This window comes from Clarias gariepinus, chromosome 4 (genome assembly GCF_024256425.1).
Source record: "Clarias gariepinus isolate MV-2021 ecotype Netherlands chromosome 4, CGAR_prim_01v2, whole genome shotgun sequence".
Classification (NCBI taxonomy): domain Eukaryota; kingdom Metazoa; phylum Chordata; class Actinopteri; order Siluriformes; family Clariidae; genus Clarias; species Clarias gariepinus.
In genome coordinates this window covers 43,578,939-43,603,962 of record NC_071103.1, presented here as the reverse complement: position 1 = coordinate 43,603,962, position 25,024 = coordinate 43,578,939, and positions in this window count along the sequence as shown.

Sequence of the window (25,024 nt, the reverse complement as noted above, 5' to 3'; positions counted from 1 at the left end):
ATCTGTTTGGGGGTCATAATTCCTGTTAAAAAGATAATAGAATCACAAAAACAAACAGAATACTTTGAAAGAAACTTGAAAAAGGAACAAAGAGTTAAAGAAATACTTACCTGCTGCGTGTGTCTGTCTGGGGGTCATAATTCCTGTCAAAAAATGGAGAGAACACATTGAAATAAACTTGAAAAAGGAACAAAGAGTCATTTCAAGAAAGAAAAACACTAAAGAAAGGTTTAAGAAAAATACTTACCACTTGCATGTGCCGGTCTGGGTGTTCAGAAGTCCTGAAAAAAGAAAAAGAGTTATGAAAATAAAGAGAATACATCATAAGAAACATTGAAAAGAAACAAAGAGTCATAAAAACACTAAAGAAAAAATATTTACATGTTGCATATACCTGTGTGGGGCATCATAAATCCTAAACAAAGGATAAAAGAGATATAAAAATGGAAAAAACATCATAAGAAAATTAAATCCTGAAAAAAGAATGATAAAGACAATAAGAAATAAGAAAGAAATCTTAAGAAAAATTAGGAAGCAAATATAAAATATACCTGGGGCACTTAAATAATTTTTTCAAGCTAAATAATCAAGAAAACAAAAGAAAATAAATTCAGAAAACAGGAGAATTTCTCATTGGCTGCTATTTTTTGAACAAGGGGGCGGAGCCTATGCATTTAAAACAGTCATTTACCACAGAGTTCAGCATTTGATTCTTAAAGCAGCATGAAGAAACATTTACAAGAGTGAAAAACTATTTTTTGAAACTTAAAGGCCTATGTTTAAAAGAAATAAAGCAAGTCTGCGCCTGAAGAAGGTTTAAATAAAACCGAAACGTTGCGCTAAAGACTTGCTAATGGGGAGCTCACAGTGAAATCAAAGGGAGGGATGTGATTCAGTGCTACATGGGGGATTGGAGGGGTCTGTAAACAATGAAATCATGGTAGGCCAGTGCACAACGTTGGTTCAGGGTCTGCATGGACCCGAGTCTTCCTACCCTACCCCCAAACCTTAACCTAACCCCAAAGTTCCCTGCCTTGGACCCTGTCCCGGGACCGTTACCCTATTATGTCCTTACCCTAATCCCTTTTCCCTAATCCTAACCTCACTCGGGACCTGTGTAGAACCCTAGAGCCACGGATTTCCCCTAAACCTAACCCGCCCGTGCCACCTGATGGATTTGAATTCAGATTCTGCCCTCTTATTGTTTCATTGGCCTGAAAAACAGAAAATTAATGTCAAACATAAGTCATAAAATTGAAGAAAGACATCAAAGAAAAGTTGAAGAAATACTTACCTGCTGCATGTGTTTGTCTGAAGATCATAATTCCTGATAAAAGGAAAAAAGAATCACAAAAATGGAGAGAATACATTAAAGGAAACCTGAAAAAGGAACAAAGAGTCATTCCAAGTGAGAAAAACACAAAAGAAAGGTTTAAGAAAAATACTTACCTGTTAAAGAAATACTTACCTGCTGCATATATCTGTCTGGGTGTCATAATTCCTGTTAAAAAGATAAAAGAATCACAAAAATGAAGAGAATACATTGCAAGAAACTTAAAAAAGGAACAAAGAGTCATTTCAAGAAAGAAAAACATTAAAGAAAGGTTTAAGAAAAATACTTACCTGTTAAAGAAATACTTACCTGCCGCATATATCTGTTTGGGGGTCATAATTCCTGTTAAAAAGATAATAGAATCACAAAAACAAACAGAATACTTTGAAAGAAACTTGAAAAAGGAACAAAGAGTTAAAGAAATACTTACCTGCTGCGTGTGTCTGTCTGGGGGTCATAATTCCTGTCAAAAAATGGAGAGAACACATTGAAATAAACTTGAAAAAGGAACAAAGAGTCATTTCAAGAAAGAAAAACACTAAAGAAAGGTTTAAGAAAAATACTTACCACTTGCATGTGCCGGTCTGGGTGTTCAGAAGTCCTGAAAAAAGAAAAAGAGTTATGAAAATAAAGAGAATACATCATAAGAAACATTGAAAAGAAACAAAGAGTCATAAAAACACTAAAGAAAAAATATTTACATGTTGCATATACCTGTGTGGGGCATCATAAATCCTAAACAAAGGATAAAAGAGATATAAAAATGGAAAAAACATCATAAGAAAATTAAATCCTGAAAAAAGAATGATAAAGACAATAAGAAATAAGAAAGAAATCTTAAGAAAAATTAGGAAGCAAATATAAAATATACCTGGGGCACTTAAATAATTTTTTCAAGCTAAATAATCAAGAAAACAAAAGAAAATAAATTCAGAAAACAGGAGAATTTCTCATTGGCTGCTATTTTTTGAACAAGGGGGCGGAGCCTATGCATTTAAAACAGTCATTTACCACAGAGTTCAGCATTTGATTCTTAAAGCAGCATGAAGAAACATTTACAAGAGTGAAAAACTATTTTTTGAAACTTAAAGGCCTATGTTTAAAAGAAATAAAGCAAGTCTGCGCCTGAAGAAGGTTTAAATAAAACCGAAACGTTGCGCTAAAGACTTGCTAATGGGGAGCTCACAGTGAAATCAAAGGGAGGGATGTGATTCAGTGCTACATGGGGGATTGGAGGGGTCTGTAAACAATGAAATCATGGTAGGCCAGTGCACAACGTTGGTTCAGGGTCTGCATGGACCCGAGTCTTCCTACCCTACCCCCAAACCTTAACCTAACCCCAAAGTTCCCTGCCTTGGACCCTGTCCCGGGACCGTTACCCTATTATGTCCTTACCCTAATCCCTTTTCCCTAATCCTAACCTCACTCGGGACCTGTGTAGAACCCTAGAGCCACGGATTTCCCCTAAACCTAACCCGCCCGTGCCACCTGATGGATTTGAATTCAGATTCTGCCCTCTTATTGTTTCATTGGCCTGAAAAACAGAAAATTAATGTCAAACATAAGTCATAAAATTGAAGAAAGACATCAAAGAAAAGTTGAAGAAATACTTACCTGCTGCATGTGTTTGTCTGAAGATCATAATTCCTGATAAAAGGAAAAAAGAATCACAAAAATGGAGAGAATACATTAAAGGAAACCTGAAAAAGGAACAAAGAGTCATTCCAAGTGAGAAAAACACAAAAGAAAGGTTTAAGAAAAATACTTACCTGTTAAAGAAATACTTACCTGCTGCATATATCTGTCTGGGTGTCATAATTCCTGTTAAAAAGATAAAAGAATCACAAAAATGAAGAGAATACATTGCAAGAAACTTAAAAAAGGAACAAAGAGTCATTTCAAGAAAGAAAAACATTAAAGAAAGGTTTAAGAAAAATACTTACCTGTTAAAGAAATACTTACCTGCCGCATATATCTGTTTGGGGGTCATAATTCCTGTTAAAAAGATAATAGAATCACAAAAACAAACAGAATACTTTGAAAGAAACTTGAAAAAGGAACAAAGAGTTAAAGAAATACTTACCTGCTGCGTGTGTCTGTCTGGGGGTCATAATTCCTGTCAAAAAATGGAGAGAACACATTGAAATAAACTTGAAAAAGGAACAAAGAGTCATTTCAAGAAAGAAAAACACTAAAGAAAGGTTTAAGAAAAATACTTACCACTTGCATGTGCCGGTCTGGGTGTTCAGAAGTCCTGAAAAAAGAAAAAGAGTTATGAAAATAAAGAGAATACATCATAAGAAACATTGAAAAGAAACAAAGAGTCATAAAAACACTAAAGAAAAAATATTTACATGTTGCATATACCTGTGTGGGGCATCATAAATCCTAAACAAAGGATAAAAGAGATATAAAAATGGAAAAAACATCATAAGAAAATTAAATCCTGAAAAAAGAATGATAAAGACAATAAGAAATAAGAAAGAAATCTTAAGAAAAATTAGGAAGCAAATATAAAATATACCTGGGGCACTTAAATAATTTTTTCAAGCTAAATAATCAAGAAAACAAAAGAAAATAAATTCAGAAAACAGGAGAATTTCTCATTGGCTGCTATTTTTTGAACAAGGGGGCGGAGCCTATGCATTTAAAACAGTCATTTACCACAGAGTTCAGCATTTGATTCTTAAAGCAGCATGAAGAAACATTTACAAGAGTGAAAAACTATTTTTTGAAACTTAAAGGCCTATGTTTAAAAGAAATAAAGCAAGTCTGCGCCTGAAGAAGGTTTAAATAAAACCGAAACGTTGCGCTAAAGACTTGCTAATGGGGAGCTCACAGTGAAATCAAAGGGAGGGATGTGATTCAGTGCTACATGGGGGATTGGAGGGGTCTGTAAACAATGAAATCATGGTAGGCCAGTGCACAACGTTGGTTCAGGGTCTGCATGGACCCGAGTCTTCCTACCCTACCCCCAAACCTTAACCTAACCCCAAAGTTCCCTGCCTTGGACCCTGTCCCGGGACCGTTACCCTATTATGTCCTTACCCTAATCCCTTTTCCCTAATCCTAACCTCACTCGGGACCTGTGTAGAACCCTAGAGCCACGGATTTCCCCTAAACCTAACCCGCCCGTGCCACCTGATGGATTTGAATTCAGATTCTGCCCTCTTATTGTTTCATTGGCCTGAAAAACAGAAAATTAATGTCAAACATAAGTCATAAAATTGAAGAAAGACATCAAAGAAAAGTTGAAGAAATACTTACCTGCTGCATGTGTTTGTCTGAAGATCATAATTCCTGATAAAAGGAAAAAAGAATCACAAAAATGGAGAGAATACATTAAAGGAAACCTGAAAAAGGAACAAAGAGTCATTCCAAGTGAGAAAAACACAAAAGAAAGGTTTAAGAAAAATACTTACCTGTTAAAGAAATACTTACCTGCTGCATATATCTGTCTGGGTGTCATAATTCCTGTTAAAAAGATAAAAGAATCACAAAAATGAAGAGAATACATTGCAAGAAACTTAAAAAAGGAACAAAGAGTCATTTCAAGAAAGAAAAACATTAAAGAAAGGTTTAAGAAAAATACTTACCTGTTAAAGAAATACTTACCTGCCGCATATATCTGTTTGGGGGTCATAATTCCTGTTAAAAAGATAATAGAATCACAAAAACAAACAGAATACTTTGAAAGAAACTTGAAAAAGGAACAAAGAGTTAAAGAAATACTTACCTGCTGCGTGTGTCTGTCTGGGGGTCATAATTCCTGTCAAAAAATGGAGAGAACACATTGAAATAAACTTGAAAAAGGAACAAAGAGTCATTTCAAGAAAGAAAAACACTAAAGAAAGGTTTAAGAAAAATACTTACCACTTGCATGTGCCGGTCTGGGTGTTCAGAAGTCCTGAAAAAAGAAAAAGAGTTATGAAAATAAAGAGAATACATCATAAGAAACATTGAAAAGAAACAAAGAGTCATAAAAACACTAAAGAAAAAATATTTACATGTTGCATATACCTGTGTGGGGCATCATAAATCCTAAACAAAGGATAAAAGAGATATAAAAATGGAAAAAACATCATAAGAAAATTAAATCCTGAAAAAAGAATGATAAAGACAATAAGAAATAAGAAAGAAATCTTAAGAAAAATTAGGAAGCAAATATAAAATATACCTGGGGCACTTAAATAATTTTTTCAAGCTAAATAATCAAGAAAACAAAAGAAAATAAATTCAGAAAACAGGAGAATTTCTCATTGGCTGCTATTTTTTGAACAAGGGGGCGGAGCCTATGCATTTAAAACAGTCATTTACCACAGAGTTCAGCATTTGATTCTTAAAGCAGCATGAAGAAACATTTACAAGAGTGAAAAACTATTTTTTGAAACTTAAAGGCCTATGTTTAAAAGAAATAAAGCAAGTCTGCGCCTGAAGAAGGTTTAAATAAAACCGAAACGTTGCGCTAAAGACTTGCTAATGGGGAGCTCACAGTGAAATCAAAGGGAGGGATGTGATTCAGTGCTACATGGGGGATTGGAGGGGTCTGTAAACAATGAAATCATGGTAGGCCAGTGCACAACGTTGGTTCAGGGTCTGCATGGACCCGAGTCTTCCTACCCTACCCCCAAACCTTAACCTAACCCCAAAGTTCCCTGCCTTGGACCCTGTCCCGGGACCGTTACCCTATTATGTCCTTACCCTAATCCCTTTTCCCTAATCCTAACCTCACTCGGGACCTGTGTAGAACCCTAGAGCCACGGATTTCCCCTAAACCTAACCCGCCCGTGCCACCTGATGGATTTGAATTCAGATTCTGCCCTCTTATTGTTTCATTGGCCTGAAAAACAGAAAATTAATGTCAAACATAAGTCATAAAATTGAAGAAAGACATCAAAGAAAAGTTGAAGAAATACTTACCTGCTGCATGTGTTTGTCTGAAGATCATAATTCCTGATAAAAGGAAAAAAGAATCACAAAAATGGAGAGAATACATTAAAGGAAACCTGAAAAAGGAACAAAGAGTCATTCCAAGTGAGAAAAACACAAAAGAAAGGTTTAAGAAAAATACTTACCTGTTAAAGAAATACTTACCTGCTGCATATATCTGTCTGGGTGTCATAATTCCTGTTAAAAAGATAAAAGAATCACAAAAATGAAGAGAATACATTGCAAGAAACTTAAAAAAGGAACAAAGAGTCATTTCAAGAAAGAAAAACATTAAAGAAAGGTTTAAGAAAAATACTTACCTGTTAAAGAAATACTTACCTGCCGCATATATCTGTTTGGGGGTCATAATTCCTGTTAAAAAGATAATAGAATCACAAAAACAAACAGAATACTTTGAAAGAAACTTGAAAAAGGAACAAAGAGTTAAAGAAATACTTACCTGCTGCGTGTGTCTGTCTGGGGGTCATAATTCCTGTCAAAAAATGGAGAGAACACATTGAAATAAACTTGAAAAAGGAACAAAGAGTCATTTCAAGAAAGAAAAACACTAAAGAAAGGTTTAAGAAAAATACTTACCACTTGCATGTGCCGGTCTGGGTGTTCAGAAGTCCTGAAAAAAGAAAAAGAGTTATGAAAATAAAGAGAATACATCATAAGAAACATTGAAAAGAAACAAAGAGTCATAAAAACACTAAAGAAAAAATATTTACATGTTGCATATACCTGTGTGGGGCATCATAAATCCTAAACAAAGGATAAAAGAGATATAAAAATGGAAAAAACATCATAAGAAAATTAAATCCTGAAAAAAGAATGATAAAGACAATAAGAAATAAGAAAGAAATCTTAAGAAAAATTAGGAAGCAAATATAAAATATACCTGGGGCACTTAAATAATTTTTTCAAGCTAAATAATCAAGAAAACAAAAGAAAATAAATTCAGAAAACAGGAGAATTTCTCATTGGCTGCTATTTTTTGAACAAGGGGGCGGAGCCTATGCATTTAAAACAGTCATTTACCACAGAGTTCAGCATTTGATTCTTAAAGCAGCATGAAGAAACATTTACAAGAGTGAAAAACTATTTTTTGAAACTTAAAGGCCTATGTTTAAAAGAAATAAAGCAAGTCTGCGCCTGAAGAAGGTTTAAATAAAACCGAAACGTTGCGCTAAAGACTTGCTAATGGGGAGCTCACAGTGAAATCAAAGGGAGGGATGTGATTCAGTGCTACATGGGGGATTGGAGGGGTCTGTAAACAATGAAATCATGGTAGGCCAGTGCACAACGTTGGTTCAGGGTCTGCATGGACCCGAGTCTTCCTACCCTACCCCCAAACCTTAACCTAACCCCAAAGTTCCCTGCCTTGGACCCTGTCCCGGGACCGTTACCCTATTATGTCCTTACCCTAATCCCTTTTCCCTAATCCTAACCTCACTCGGGACCTGTGTAGAACCCTAGAGCCACGGATTTCCCCTAAACCTAACCCGCCCGTGCCACCTGATGGATTTGAATTCAGATTCTGCCCTCTTATTGTTTCATTGGCCTGAAAAACAGAAAATTAATGTCAAACATAAGTCATAAAATTGAAGAAAGACATCAAAGAAAAGTTGAAGAAATACTTACCTGCTGCATGTGTTTGTCTGAAGATCATAATTCCTGATAAAAGGAAAAAAGAATCACAAAAATGGAGAGAATACATTAAAGGAAACCTGAAAAAGGAACAAAGAGTCATTCCAAGTGAGAAAAACACAAAAGAAAGGTTTAAGAAAAATACTTACCTGTTAAAGAAATACTTACCTGCTGCATATATCTGTCTGGGTGTCATAATTCCTGTTAAAAAGATAAAAGAATCACAAAAATGAAGAGAATACATTGCAAGAAACTTAAAAAAGGAACAAAGAGTCATTTCAAGAAAGAAAAACATTAAAGAAAGGTTTAAGAAAAATACTTACCTGTTAAAGAAATACTTACCTGCCGCATATATCTGTTTGGGGGTCATAATTCCTGTTAAAAAGATAATAGAATCACAAAAACAAACAGAATACTTTGAAAGAAACTTGAAAAAGGAACAAAGAGTTAAAGAAATACTTACCTGCTGCGTGTGTCTGTCTGGGGGTCATAATTCCTGTCAAAAAATGGAGAGAACACATTGAAATAAACTTGAAAAAGGAACAAAGAGTCATTTCAAGAAAGAAAAACACTAAAGAAAGGTTTAAGAAAAATACTTACCACTTGCATGTGCCGGTCTGGGTGTTCAGAAGTCCTGAAAAAAGAAAAAGAGTTATGAAAATAAAGAGAATACATCATAAGAAACATTGAAAAGAAACAAAGAGTCATAAAAACACTAAAGAAAAAATATTTACATGTTGCATATACCTGTGTGGGGCATCATAAATCCTAAACAAAGGATAAAAGAGATATAAAAATGGAAAAAACATCATAAGAAAATTAAATCCTGAAAAAAGAATGATAAAGACAATAAGAAATAAGAAAGAAATCTTAAGAAAAATTAGGAAGCAAATATAAAATATACCTGGGGCACTTAAATAATTTTTTCAAGCTAAATAATCAAGAAAACAAAAGAAAATAAATTCAGAAAACAGGAGAATTTCTCATTGGCTGCTATTTTTTGAACAAGGGGGCGGAGCCTATGCATTTAAAACAGTCATTTACCACAGAGTTCAGCATTTGATTCTTAAAGCAGCATGAAGAAACATTTACAAGAGTGAAAAACTATTTTTTGAAACTTAAAGGCCTATGTTTAAAAGAAATAAAGCAAGTCTGCGCCTGAAGAAGGTTTAAATAAAACCGAAACGTTGCGCTAAAGACTTGCTAATGGGGAGCTCACAGTGAAATCAAAGGGAGGGATGTGATTCAGTGCTACATGGGGGATTGGAGGGGTCTGTAAACAATGAAATCATGGTAGGCCAGTGCACAACGTTGGTTCAGGGTCTGCATGGACCCGAGTCTTCCTACCCTACCCCCAAACCTTAACCTAACCCCAAAGTTCCCTGCCTTGGACCCTGTCCCGGGACCGTTACCCTATTATGTCCTTACCCTAATCCCTTTTCCCTAATCCTAACCTCACTCGGGACCTGTGTAGAACCCTAGAGCCACGGATTTCCCCTAAACCTAACCCGCCCGTGCCACCTGATGGATTTGAATTCAGATTCTGCCCTCTTATTGTTTCATTGGCCTGAAAAACAGAAAATTAATGTCAAACATAAGTCATAAAATTGAAGAAAGACATCAAAGAAAAGTTGAAGAAATACTTACCTGCTGCATGTGTTTGTCTGAAGATCATAATTCCTGATAAAAGGAAAAAAGAATCACAAAAATGGAGAGAATACATTAAAGGAAACCTGAAAAAGGAACAAAGAGTCATTCCAAGTGAGAAAAACACAAAAGAAAGGTTTAAGAAAAATACTTACCTGTTAAAGAAATACTTACCTGCTGCATATATCTGTCTGGGTGTCATAATTCCTGTTAAAAAGATAAAAGAATCACAAAAATGAAGAGAATACATTGCAAGAAACTTAAAAAAGGAACAAAGAGTCATTTCAAGAAAGAAAAACATTAAAGAAAGGTTTAAGAAAAATACTTACCTGTTAAAGAAATACTTACCTGCCGCATATATCTGTTTGGGGGTCATAATTCCTGTTAAAAAGATAATAGAATCACAAAAACAAACAGAATACTTTGAAAGAAACTTGAAAAAGGAACAAAGAGTTAAAGAAATACTTACCTGCTGCGTGTGTCTGTCTGGGGGTCATAATTCCTGTCAAAAAATGGAGAGAACACATTGAAATAAACTTGAAAAAGGAACAAAGAGTCATTTCAAGAAAGAAAAACACTAAAGAAAGGTTTAAGAAAAATACTTACCACTTGCATGTGCCGGTCTGGGTGTTCAGAAGTCCTGAAAAAAGAAAAAGAGTTATGAAAATAAAGAGAATACATCATAAGAAACATTGAAAAGAAACAAAGAGTCATAAAAACACTAAAGAAAAAATATTTACATGTTGCATATACCTGTGTGGGGCATCATAAATCCTAAACAAAGGATAAAAGAGATATAAAAATGGAAAAAACATCATAAGAAAATTAAATCCTGAAAAAAGAATGATAAAGACAATAAGAAATAAGAAAGAAATCTTAAGAAAAATTAGGAAGCAAATATAAAATATACCTGGGGCACTTAAATAATTTTTTCAAGCTAAATAATCAAGAAAACAAAAGAAAATAAATTCAGAAAACAGGAGAATTTCTCATTGGCTGCTATTTTTTGAACAAGGGGGCGGAGCCTATGCATTTAAAACAGTCATTTACCACAGAGTTCAGCATTTGATTCTTAAAGCAGCATGAAGAAACATTTACAAGAGTGAAAAACTATTTTTTGAAACTTAAAGGCCTATGTTTAAAAGAAATAAAGCAAGTCTGCGCCTGAAGAAGGTTTAAATAAAACCGAAACGTTGCGCTAAAGACTTGCTAATGGGGAGCTCACAGTGAAATCAAAGGGAGGGATGTGATTCAGTGCTACATGGGGGATTGGAGGGGTCTGTAAACAATGAAATCATGGTAGGCCAGTGCACAACGTTGGTTCAGGGTCTGCATGGACCCGAGTCTTCCTACCCTACCCCCAAACCTTAACCTAACCCCAAAGTTCCCTGCCTTGGACCCTGTCCCGGGACCGTTACCCTATTATGTCCTTACCCTAATCCCTTTTCCCTAATCCTAACCTCACTCGGGACCTGTGTAGAACCCTAGAGCCACGGATTTCCCCTAAACCTAACCCGCCCGTGCCACCTGATGGATTTGAATTCAGATTCTGCCCTCTTATTGTTTCATTGGCCTGAAAAACAGAAAATTAATGTCAAACATAAGTCATAAAATTGAAGAAAGACATCAAAGAAAAGTTGAAGAAATACTTACCTGCTGCATGTGTTTGTCTGAAGATCATAATTCCTGATAAAAGGAAAAAAGAATCACAAAAATGGAGAGAATACATTAAAGGAAACCTGAAAAAGGAACAAAGAGTCATTCCAAGTGAGAAAAACACAAAAGAAAGGTTTAAGAAAAATACTTACCTGTTAAAGAAATACTTACCTGCTGCATATATCTGTCTGGGTGTCATAATTCCTGTTAAAAAGATAAAAGAATCACAAAAATGAAGAGAATACATTGCAAGAAACTTAAAAAAGGAACAAAGAGTCATTTCAAGAAAGAAAAACATTAAAGAAAGGTTTAAGAAAAATACTTACCTGTTAAAGAAATACTTACCTGCCGCATATATCTGTTTGGGGGTCATAATTCCTGTTAAAAAGATAATAGAATCACAAAAACAAACAGAATACTTTGAAAGAAACTTGAAAAAGGAACAAAGAGTTAAAGAAATACTTACCTGCTGCGTGTGTCTGTCTGGGGGTCATAATTCCTGTCAAAAAATGGAGAGAACACATTGAAATAAACTTGAAAAAGGAACAAAGAGTCATTTCAAGAAAGAAAAACACTAAAGAAAGGTTTAAGAAAAATACTTACCACTTGCATGTGCCGGTCTGGGTGTTCAGAAGTCCTGAAAAAAGAAAAAGAGTTATGAAAATAAAGAGAATACATCATAAGAAACATTGAAAAGAAACAAAGAGTCATAAAAACACTAAAGAAAAAATATTTACATGTTGCATATACCTGTGTGGGGCATCATAAATCCTAAACAAAGGATAAAAGAGATATAAAAATGGAAAAAACATCATAAGAAAATTAAATCCTGAAAAAAGAATGATAAAGACAATAAGAAATAAGAAAGAAATCTTAAGAAAAATTAGGAAGCAAATATAAAATATACCTGGGGCACTTAAATAATTTTTTCAAGCTAAATAATCAAGAAAACAAAAGAAAATAAATTCAGAAAACAGGAGAATTTCTCATTGGCTGCTATTTTTTGAACAAGGGGGCGGAGCCTATGCATTTAAAACAGTCATTTACCACAGAGTTCAGCATTTGATTCTTAAAGCAGCATGAAGAAACATTTACAAGAGTGAAAAACTATTTTTTGAAACTTAAAGGCCTATGTTTAAAAGAAATAAAGCAAGTCTGCGCCTGAAGAAGGTTTAAATAAAACCGAAACGTTGCGCTAAAGACTTGCTAATGGGGAGCTCACAGTGAAATCAAAGGGAGGGATGTGATTCAGTGCTACATGGGGGATTGGAGGGGTCTGTAAACAATGAAATCATGGTAGGCCAGTGCACAACGTTGGTTCAGGGTCTGCATGGACCCGAGTCTTCCTACCCTACCCCCAAACCTTAACCTAACCCCAAAGTTCCCTGCCTTGGACCCTGTCCCGGGACCGTTACCCTATTATGTCCTTACCCTAATCCCTTTTCCCTAATCCTAACCTCACTCGGGACCTGTGTAGAACCCTAGAGCCACGGATTTCCCCTAAACCTAACCCGCCCGTGCCACCTGATGGATTTGAATTCAGATTCTGCCCTCTTATTGTTTCATTGGCCTGAAAAACAGAAAATTAATGTCAAACATAAGTCATAAAATTGAAGAAAGACATCAAAGAAAAGTTGAAGAAATACTTACCTGCTGCATGTGTTTGTCTGAAGATCATAATTCCTGATAAAAGGAAAAAAGAATCACAAAAATGGAGAGAATACATTAAAGGAAACCTGAAAAAGGAACAAAGAGTCATTCCAAGTGAGAAAAACACAAAAGAAAGGTTTAAGAAAAATACTTACCTGTTAAAGAAATACTTACCTGCTGCATATATCTGTCTGGGTGTCATAATTCCTGTTAAAAAGATAAAAGAATCACAAAAATGAAGAGAATACATTGCAAGAAACTTAAAAAAGGAACAAAGAGTCATTTCAAGAAAGAAAAACATTAAAGAAAGGTTTAAGAAAAATACTTACCTGTTAAAGAAATACTTACCTGCCGCATATATCTGTTTGGGGGTCATAATTCCTGTTAAAAAGATAATAGAATCACAAAAACAAACAGAATACTTTGAAAGAAACTTGAAAAAGGAACAAAGAGTTAAAGAAATACTTACCTGCTGCGTGTGTCTGTCTGGGGGTCATAATTCCTGTCAAAAAATGGAGAGAACACATTGAAATAAACTTGAAAAAGGAACAAAGAGTCATTTCAAGAAAGAAAAACACTAAAGAAAGGTTTAAGAAAAATACTTACCACTTGCATGTGCCGGTCTGGGTGTTCAGAAGTCCTGAAAAAAGAAAAAGAGTTATGAAAATAAAGAGAATACATCATAAGAAACATTGAAAAGAAACAAAGAGTCATAAAAACACTAAAGAAAAAATATTTACATGTTGCATATACCTGTGTGGGGCATCATAAATCCTAAACAAAGGATAAAAGAGATATAAAAATGGAAAAAACATCATAAGAAAATTAAATCCTGAAAAAAGAATGATAAAGACAATAAGAAATAAGAAAGAAATCTTAAGAAAAATTAGGAAGCAAATATAAAATATACCTGGGGCACTTAAATAATTTTTTCAAGCTAAATAATCAAGAAAACAAAAGAAAATAAATTCAGAAAACAGGAGAATTTCTCATTGGCTGCTATTTTTTGAACAAGGGGGCGGAGCCTATGCATTTAAAACAGTCATTTACCACAGAGTTCAGCATTTGATTCTTAAAGCAGCATGAAGAAACATTTACAAGAGTGAAAAACTATTTTTTGAAACTTAAAGGCCTATGTTTAAAAGAAATAAAGCAAGTCTGCGCCTGAAGAAGGTTTAAATAAAACCGAAACGTTGCGCTAAAGACTTGCTAATGGGGAGCTCACAGTGAAATCAAAGGGAGGGATGTGATTCAGTGCTACATGGGGGATTGGAGGGGTCTGTAAACAATGAAATCATGGTAGGCCAGTGCACAACGTTGGTTCAGGGTCTGCATGGACCCGAGTCTTCCTACCCTACCCCCAAACCTTAACCTAACCCCAAAGTTCCCTGCCTTGGACCCTGTCCCGGGACCGTTACCCTATTATGTCCTTACCCTAATCCCTTTTCCCTAATCCTAACCTCACTCGGGACCTGTGTAGAACCCTAGAGCCACGGATTTCCCCTAAACCTAACCCGCCCGTGCCACCTGATGGATTTGAATTCAGATTCTGCCCTCTTATTGTTTCATTGGCCTGAAAAACAGAAAATTAATGTCAAACATAAGTCATAAAATTGAAGAAAGACATCAAAGAAAAGTTGAAGAAATACTTACCTGCTGCATGTGTTTGTCTGAAGATCATAATTCCTGATAAAAGGAAAAAAGAATCACAAAAATGGAGAGAATACATTAAAGGAAACCTGAAAAAGGAACAAAGAGTCATTCCAAGTGAGAAAAACACAAAAGAAAGGTTTAAGAAAAATACTTACCTGTTAAAGAAATACTTACCTGCTGCATATATCTGTCTGGGTGTCATAATTCCTGTTAAAAAGATAAAAGAATCACAAAAATGAAGAGAATACATTGCAAGAAACTTAAAAAAGGAACAAAGAGTCATTTCAAGAAAGAAAAACATTAAAGAAAGGTTTAAGAAAAATACTTACCTGTTAAAGAAATACTTACCTGCCGCATATATCTGTTTGGGGGTCATAATTCCTGTTAAAAAGATAATAGAATCACAAAAACAAACAGAATACTTTGAAAGAAACTTGAAAAAGGAACAAAGAGTTAAAGAAATACTTACCTGCTGCGTGTGTCTGTCTGGGGGTCATAATTCCTGTCAAAAAATGGAGAGAACACATTGAAATAAACTTGAAAAAGGAACAAAGAGTCATTTCAAGAAAGAAAAACACTAAAGAAAGGTTTAAGAAAAATACTTACCACTTGCATGTGCCGGTCTGGGTGTTCAGAAGTCCTGAAAAAAGAAAAAGAGTTATGAAAATAAAGAGAATACATCATAAGAAACATTGAAAAGAAACAAAGAGTCATAAAAACACTAAAGAAAAAATATTTACATGTTGCATATACCTGTGTGGGGCATCATAAATCCTAAACAAAGGATAAAAGAGATATAAAAATGGAAAAAACATCATAAGAAAATTAAATCCTGAAAAAAGAATGATAAAGACAATAAGAAATAAGAAAGAAATCTTAAGAAAAATTAGGAAGCAAATATAAAATATACCTGGGGCACTTAAATAATTTTTTCAAGCTAAATAATCAAGAAAACAAAAGAAAATAAATTCAGAAAACAGGAGAATTTCTCATTGGCTGCTATTTTTTGAACAAGGGGGCGGAGCCTATGCATTTAAAACAGTCATTTACCACAGAGTTCAGCATTTGATTCTTAAAGCAGCATGAAGAAACATTTACAAGAGTGAAAAACTATTTTTTGAAACTTAAAGGCCTATGTTTAAAAGAAATAAAGCAAGTCTGCGCCTGAAGAAGGTTTAAATAAAACCGAAACGTTGCGCTAAAGACTTGCTAATGGGGAGCTCACAGTGAAATCAAAGGGAGGGATGTGATTCAGTGCTACATGGGGGATTGGAGGGGTCTGTAAACAATGAAATCATGGTAGGCCAGTGCACAACGTTGGTTCAGGGTCTGCATGGACCCGAGTCTTCCTACCCTACCCCCAAACCTTAACCTAACCCCAAAGTTCCCTGCCTTGGACCCTGTCCCGGGACCGTTACCCTATTATGTCCTTACCCTAATCCCTTTTCCCTAATCCTAACCTCACTCGGGACCTGTGTAGAACCCTAGAGCCACGGATTTCCCCTAAACCTAACCCGCCCGTGCCACCTGATGGATTTGAATTCAGATTCTGCCCTCTTATTGTTTCATTGGCCTGAAAAACAGAAAATTAATGTCAAACATAAGTCATAAAATTGAAGAAAGACATCAAAGAAAAGTTGAAGAAATACTTACCTGCTGCATGTGTTTGTCTGAAGATCATAATTCCTGATAAAAGGAAAAAAGAATCACAAAAATGGAGAGAATACATTAAAGGAAACCTGAAAAAGGAACAAAGAGTCATTCCAAGTGAGAAAAACACAAAAGAAAGGTTTAAGAAAAATACTTACCTGTTAAAGAAATACTTACCTGCTGCATATATCTGTCTGGGTGTCATAATTCCTGTTAAAAAGATAAAAGAATCACAAAAATGAAGAGAATACATTGCAAGAAACTTAAAAAAGGAACAAAGAGTCATTTCAAGAAAGAAAAACATTAAAGAAAGGTTTAAGAAAAATACTTACCTGTTAAAGAAATACTTACCTGCCGCATATATCTGTTTGGGGGTCATAATTCCTGTTAAAAAGATAATAGAATCACAAAAACAAACAGAATACTTTGAAAGAAACTTGAAAAAGGAACAAAGAGTTAAAGAAATACTTACCTGCTGCGTGTGTCTGTCTGGGGGTCATAATTCCTGTCAAAAAATGGAGAGAACACATTGAAATAAACTTGAAAAAGGAACAAAGAGTCATTTCAAGAAAGAAAAACACTAAAGAAAGGTTTAAGAAAAATACTTACCACTTGCATGTGCCGGTCTGGGTGTTCAGAAGTCCTGAAAAAAGAAAAAGAGTTATGAAAATAAAGAGAATACATCATAAGAAACATTGAAAAGAAACAAAGAGTCATAAAAACACTAAAGAAAAAATATTTACATGTTGCATATACCTGTGTGGGGCATCATAAATCCTAAACAAAGGATAAAAGAGATATAAAAATGGAAAAAACATCATAAGAAAATTAAATCCTGAAAAAAGAATGATAAAGACAATAAGAAATAAGAAAGAAATCTTAAGAAAAATTAGGAAGCAAATATAAAATATACCTGGGGCACTTAAATAATTTTTTCAAGCTAAATAATCAAGAAAACAAAAGAAAATAAATTCAGAAAACAGGAGAATTTCTCATTGGCTGCTATTTTTTGAACAAGGGGGCGGAGCCTATGCATTTAAAACAGTCATTTACCACAGAGTTCAGCATTTGATTCTTAAAGCAGCATGAAGAAACATTTACAAGAGTGAAAAACTATTTTTTGAAACTTAAAGGCCTATGTTTAAAAGAAATAAAGCAAGTCTGCGCCTGAAGAAGGTTTAAATAAAACCGAAACGTTGCGCTAAAGACTTGCTAATGGGGAGCTCACAGTGAAATCAAAGGGAGGGATGTGATTCAGTGCTACATGGGGGATTGGAGGGGTCTGTAAACAATGAAATCATGGTAGGCCAGTGCACAACGTTGGTTCAGGGTCTGCATGGACCCGAGTCTTCCTACCCTACCCCCAAACCTTAACCTAACCCCAAAGTTCCCTGCCTTGGACCCTGTCCCGGGACCGTTACCCTATTATGTCCTTACCCTAATCCCTTTTCCCTAATCCTAACCTCACTCGGGACCTGTGTAGAACCCTAGAGCCACGGATTTCCCCTAAACCTAACCCGCCCGTGCCACCTGATGGATTTGAATTCAGATTCTGCCCTCTTATTGTTTCATTGGCCTGAAAAACAGAAAATTAATGTCAAACATAAGTCATAAAATTGAAGAAAGACATCAAAGAAAAGTTGAAGAAATACTTACCTGCTGCATGTGTTTGTCTGAAGATCATAATTCCTGATAAAAGGAAAAAAGAATCACAAAAATGGAGAGAATACATTAAAGGAAACCTGAAAAAGGAACAAAGAGTCATTCCAAGTGAGAAAAACACAAAAGAAAGGTTTAAGAAAAATACTTACCTGTTAAAGAAATACTTACCTGCTGCATATATCTGTCTGGGTGTCATAATTCCTGTTAAAAAGATAAAAGAATCACAAAAATGAAGAGAATACATTGCAAGAAACTTAAAAAAGGAACAAAGAGTCATTTCAAGAAAGAAAAACATTAAAGAAAGGTTTAAGAAAAATACTTACCTGTTAAAGAAATACTTACCTGCCGCATATATCTGTTTGGGGGTCATAATTCCTGTTAAAAAGATAATAGAATCACAAAAACAAACAGAATACTTTGAAAGAAACTTGAAAAAGGAACAAAGAGTTAAAGAAATACTTACCTGCTGCGTGTGTCTGTCTGGGGGTCATAATTCCTGTCAAAAAATGGAGAGAACACATTGAAATAAACTTGAAAAAGGAACAAAGAGTCATTTCAAGAAAGAAAAACACTAAAGAAAGGTTTAAGAAAAATACTTACCACTTGCATGTGCCGGTCTGGGTGTTCAGAAGTCCTGAAAAAAGAAAAAGAGTTATGAAAATAAAGAGAATACATCATAAGAAACATTGAAAAGAAACAAAGAGTCATAAAAACACTAAAGAAAAAATATTTACATGTTGCATATACCTGTGTGGGGCATCATAAATCCTAAACAAAGGATAAAAGAGATATAAAAATGGAAAAAACATCATAAGAAAATTAAATCCTGAAAAAAGAATGATAAAGACAATAAGAAATAAGAAAGAAATCTTAAGAAAAATTAGGAAGCAAATATAAAATATACCTGGGGCACTTAAATAATTTTTTCAAGCTAAATAATCAAGAAAACAAAAGAAAATAAATTCAGAAAACAGGAGAATTTCTCATTGGCTGCTATTTTTTGAACAAGGGGGCGGAGCCTATGCATTTAAAACAGTCATTTACCACAGAGTTCAGCATTTGATTCTTAAAGCAGCATGAAGAAACATTTACAAGAGTGAAAAACTATTTTTTGAAACTTAAAGGCCTATGTTTAAAAGAAATAAAGCAAGTCTGCGCCTGAAGAAGGTTTAAATAAAACCGAAACGTTGCGCTAAAGACTTGCTAATGGGGAGCTCACAGTGAAATCAAAGGGAGGGATGTGATTCAGTGCTACATGGGGGATTGGAGGGGTCTGTAAACAATGAAATCATGGTAGGCCAGTGCACAACGTTGGTTCAGGGTCTGCATGGACCCGAGTCTTCCTACCCTACCCCCAAACCTTAACCTAACCCCAAAGTTCCCTGCCTTGGACCCTGTCCCGGGACCGTTACCCTATTATGTCCTTACCCTAATCCCTTTTCCCTAATCCTAACCTCACTCGGGACCTGTGTAGAACCCTAGAGCCACGGATTTCCCCTAAACCTAACCCGCCCGTGCCACCTGATGGATTTGAATTCAGATTCTGCCCTCTTATTGTTTCATTGGCCTGAAAAACAGAAAATTAATGTCAAACATAAGTCATAAAATTGAAGAAAGACATCAAAGAAAAGTTGAAGAAATACTTACCTGCTGCATGTGTTTGTCTGAAGATCATAATTCCTGATAAAAGGAAAAAAGAATCACAAAAATGGAGAGAATACATTAAAGGAAACCTGAAAAAGGAACAAAGAGTCATTCCAAGTGAGAAAAACACAAAAGAAAGGTTTAAGAAAAATACTTACCTGTTAAAGAAATACTTACCTGCTGCATATATCTGTCTGGGTGTCATAATTCCTGTTAAAAAGATAAAAGAATCACAAAAATGAAGAGAATACATTGCAAGAAACTTAAAAAAGGAACAAAGAGTCATTTCAAGAAAGAAAAACATTAAAGAAAGGTTTAAGAAAAATACTTACCTGTTAAAGAAATACTTACCTGCCGCATATATCTGTTTGGGGGTCATAATTCCTGTTAAAAAGATAATAGAATCACAAAAACAAACAGAATACTTTGAAAGAAACTTGAAAAAGGAACAAAGAGTTAAAGAAATACTTACCTGCTGCGTGTGTCTGTCTGGGGGTCATAATTCCTGTCAAAAAATGGAGAGAACACATTGAAATAAACTTGAAAAAGGAACAAAGAGTCATTTCAAGAAAGAAAAACACTAAAGAAAGGTTTAAGAAAAATACTTACCACTTGCATGTGCCGGTCTGGGTGTTCAGAAGTCCTGAAAAAAGAAAAAGAGTTATGAAAATAAAGAGAATACATCATAAGAAACATTGAAAAGAAACAAAGAGTCATAAAAACACTAAAGAAAAAATATTTACATGTTGCATATACCTGTGTGGGGCATCATAAATCCTAAACAAAGGATAAAAGAGATATAAAAATGGAAAAAACATCATAAGAAAATTAAATCCTGAAAAAAGAATGATAAAGACAATAAGAAATAAGAAAGAAATCTTAAGAAAAATTAGGAAGCAAATATAAAATATACCTGGGGCACTTAAATAATTTTTTCAAGCTAAATAATCAAGAAAACAAAAGAAAATAAATTCAGAAAACAGGAGAATTTCTCATTGGCTGCTATTTTTTGAACAAGGGGGCGGAGCCTATGCATTTAAAACAGTCATTTACCACAGAGTTCAGCATTTGATTCTTAAAGCAGCATGAAGAAACATTTACAAGAGTGAAAAACTATTTTTTGAAACTTAAAGGCCTATGTTTAAAAGAAATAAAGCAAGTCTGCGCCTGAAGAAGGTTTAAATAAAACCGAAACGTTGCGCTAAAGACTTGCTAATGGGGAGCTCACAGTGAAATCAAAGGGAGGGATGTGATTCAGTGCTACATGGGGGATTGGAGGGGTCTGTAAACAATGAAATCATGGTAGGCCAGTGCACAACGTTGGTTCAGGGTCTGCATGGACCCGAGTCTTCCTACCCTACCCCCAAACCTTAACCTAACCCCAAAGTTCCCTGCCTTGGACCCTGTCCCGGGACCGTTACCCTATTATGTCCTTACCCTAATCCCTTTTCCCTAATCCTAACCTCACTCGGGACCTGTGTAGAACCCTAGAGCCACGGATTTCCCCTAAACCTAACCCGCCCGTGCCACCTGATGGATTTGAATTCAGATTCTGCCCTCTTATTGTTTCATTGGCCTGAAAAACAGAAAATTAATGTCAAACATAAGTCATAAAATTGAAGAAAGACATCAAAGAAAAGTTGAAGAAATACTTACCTGCTGCATGTGTTTGTCTGAAGATCATAATTCCTGATAAAAGGAAAAAAGAATCACAAAAATGGAGAGAATACATTAAAGGAAACCTGAAAAAGGAACAAAGAGTCATTCCAAGTGAGAAAAACACAAAAGAAAGGTTTAAGAAAAATACTTACCTGTTAAAGAAATACTTACCTGCTGCATATATCTGTCTGGGTGTCATAATTCCTGTTAAAAAGATAAAAGAATCACAAAAATGAAGAGAATACATTGCAAGAAACTTAAAAAAGGAACAAAGAGTCATTTCAAGAAAGAAAAACATTAAAGAAAGGTTTAAGAAAAATACTTACCTGTTAAAGAAATACTTACCTGCCGCATATATCTGTTTGGGGGTCATAATTCCTGTTAAAAAGATAATAGAATCACAAAAACAAACAGAATACTTTGAAAGAAACTTGAAAAAGGAACAAAGAGTTAAAGAAATACTTACCTGCTGCGTGTGTCTGTCTGGGGGTCATAATTCCTGTCAAAAAATGGAGAGAACACATTGAAATAAACTTGAAAAAGGAACAAAGAGTCATTTCAAGAAAGAAAAACACTAAAGAAAGGTTTAAGAAAAATACTTACCACTTGCATGTGCCGGTCTGGGTGTTCAGAAGTCCTGAAAAAAGAAAAAGAGTTATGAAAATAAAGAGAATACATCATAAGAAACATTGAAAAGAAACAAAGAGTCATAAAAACACTAAAGAAAAAATATTTACATGTTGCATATACCTGTGTGGGGCATCATAAATCCTAAACAAAGGATAAAAGAGATATAAAAATGGAAAAAACATCATAAGAAAATTAAATCCTGAAAAAAGAATGATAAAGACAATAAGAAATAAGAAAGAAATCTTAAGAAAAATTAGGAAGCAAATATAAAATATACCTGGGGCACTTAAATAATTTTTTCAAGCTAAATAATCAAGAAAACAAAAGAAAATAAATTCAGAAAACAGGAGAATTTCTCATTGGCTGCTATTTTTTGAACAAGGGGGCGGAGCCTATGCATTTAAAACAGTCATTTACCACAGAGTTCAGCATTTGATTCTTAAAGCAGCATGAAGAAACATTTACAAGAGTGAAAAACTATTTTTTGAAACTTAAAGGCCTATGTTTAAAAGAAATAAAGCAAGTCTGCGCCTGAAGAAGGTTTAAATAAAACCGAAACGTTGCGCTAAAGACTTGCTAATGGGGAGCTCACAGTGAAATCAAAGGGAGGGATGTGATTCAGTGCTACATGGGGGATTGGAGGGGTCTGTAAACAATGAAATCATGGTAGGCCAGTGCACAACGTTGGTTCAGGGTCTGCATGGACCCGAGTCTTCCTACCCTACCCCCAAACCTTAACCTAACCCCAAAGTTCCCTGCCTTGGACCCTGTCCCGGGACCGTTACCCTATTATGTCCTTACCCTAATCCCTTTTCCCTAATCCTAACCTCACTCGGGACCTGTGTAGAACCCTAGAGCCACGGATTTCCCCTAAACCTAACCCGCCCGTGCCACCTGATGGATTTGAATTCAGATTCTGCCCTCTTATTGTTTCATTGGCCTGAAAAACAGAAAATTAATGTCAAACATAAGTCATAAAATTGAAGAAAGACATCAAAGAAAAGTTGAAGAAATACTTACCTGCTGCATGTGTTTGTCTGAAGATCATAATTCCTGATAAAAGGAAAAAAGAATCACAAAAATGGAGAGAATACATTAAAGGAAACCTGAAAAAGGAACAAAGAGTCATTCCAAGTGAGAAAAACACAAAAGAAAGGTTTAAGAAAAATACTTACCTGTTAAAGAAATACTTACCTGCTGCATATATCTGTCTGGGTGTCATAATTCCTGTTAAAAAGATAAAAGAATCACAAAAATGAAGAGAATACATTGCAAGAAACTTAAAAAAGGAACAAAGAGTCATTTCAAGAAAGAAAAACATTAAAGAAAGGTTTAAGAAAAATACTTACCTGTTAAAGAAATACTTACCTGCCGCATATATCTGTTTGGGGGTCATAATTCCTGTTAAAAAGATAATAGAATCACAAAAACAAACAGAATACTTTGAAAGAAACTTGAAAAAGGAACAAAGAGTTAAAGAAATACTTACCTGCTGCGTGTGTCTGTCTGGGGGTCATAATTCCTGTCAAAAAATGGAGAGAACACATTGAAATAAACTTGAAAAAGGAACAAAGAGTCATTTCAAGAAAGAAAAACACTAAAGAAAGGTTTAAGAAAAATACTTACCACTTGCATGTGCCGGTCTGGGTGTTCAGAAGTCCTGAAAAAAGAAAAAGAGTTATGAAAATAAAGAGAATACATCATAAGAAACATTGAAAAGAAACAAAGAGTCATAAAAACACTAAAGAAAAAATATTTACATGTTGCATATACCTGTGTGGGGCATCATAAATCCTAAACAAAGGATAAAAGAGATATAAAAATGGAAAAAACATCATAAGAAAATTAAATCCTGAAAAAAGAATGATAAAGACAATAAGAAATAAGAAAGAAATCTTAAGAAAAATTAGGAAGCAAATATAAAATATACCTGGGGCACTTAAATAATTTTTTCAAGCTAAATAATCAAGAAAACAAAAGAAAATAAATTCAGAAAACAGGAGAATTTCTCATTGGCTGCTATTTTTTGAACAAGGGGGCGGAGCCTATGCATTTAAAACAGTCATTTACCACAGAGTTCAGCATTTGATTCTTAAAGCAGCATGAAGAAACATTTACAAGAGTGAAAAACTATTTTTTGAAACTTAAAGGCCTATGTTTAAAAGAAATAAAGCAAGTCTGCGCCTGAAGAAGGTTTAAATAAAACCGAAACGTTGCGCTAAAGACTTGCTAATGGGGAGCTCACAGTGAAATCAAAGGGAGGGATGTGATTCAGTGCTACATGGGGGATTGGAGGGGTCTGTAAACAATGAAATCATGGTAGGCCAGTGCACAACGTTGGTTCAGGGTCTGCATGGACCCGAGTCTTCCTACCCTACCCCCAAACCTTAACCTAACCCCAAAGTTCCCTGCCTTGGACCCTGTCCCGGGACCGTTACCCTATTATGTCCTTACCCTAATCCCTTTTCCCTAATCCTAACCTCACTCGGGACCTGTGTAGAACCCTAGAGCCACGGATTTCCCCTAAACCTAACCCGCCCGTGCCACCTGATGGATTTGAATTCAGATTCTGCCCTCTTATTGTTTCATTGGCCTGAAAAACAGAAAATTAATGTCAAACATAAGTCATAAAATTGAAGAAAGACATCAAAGAAAAGTTGAAGAAATACTTACCTGCTGCATGTGTTTGTCTGAAGATCATAATTCCTGATAAAAGGAAAAAAGAATCACAAAAATGGAGAGAATACATTAAAGGAAACCTGAAAAAGGAACAAAGAGTCATTCCAAGTGAGAAAAACACAAAAGAAAGGTTTAAGAAAAATACTTACCTGTTAAAGAAATACTTACCTGCTGCATATATCTGTCTGGGTGTCATAATTCCTGTTAAAAAGATAAAAGAATCACAAAAATGAAGAGAATACATTGCAAGAAACTTAAAAAAGGAACAAAGAGTCATTTCAAGAAAGAAAAACATTAAAGAAAGGTTTAAGAAAAATACTTACCTGTTAAAGAAATACTTACCTGCCGCATATATCTGTTTGGGGGTCATAATTCCTGTTAAAAAGATAATAGAATCACAAAAACAAACAGAATACTTTGAAAGAAACTTGAAAAAGGAACAAAGAGTTAAAGAAATACTTACCTGCTGCGTGTGTCTGTCTGGGGGTCATAATTCCTGTCAAAAAATGGAGAGAACACATTGAAATAAACTTGAAAAAGGAACAAAGAGTCATTTCAAGAAAGAAAAACACTAAAGAAAGG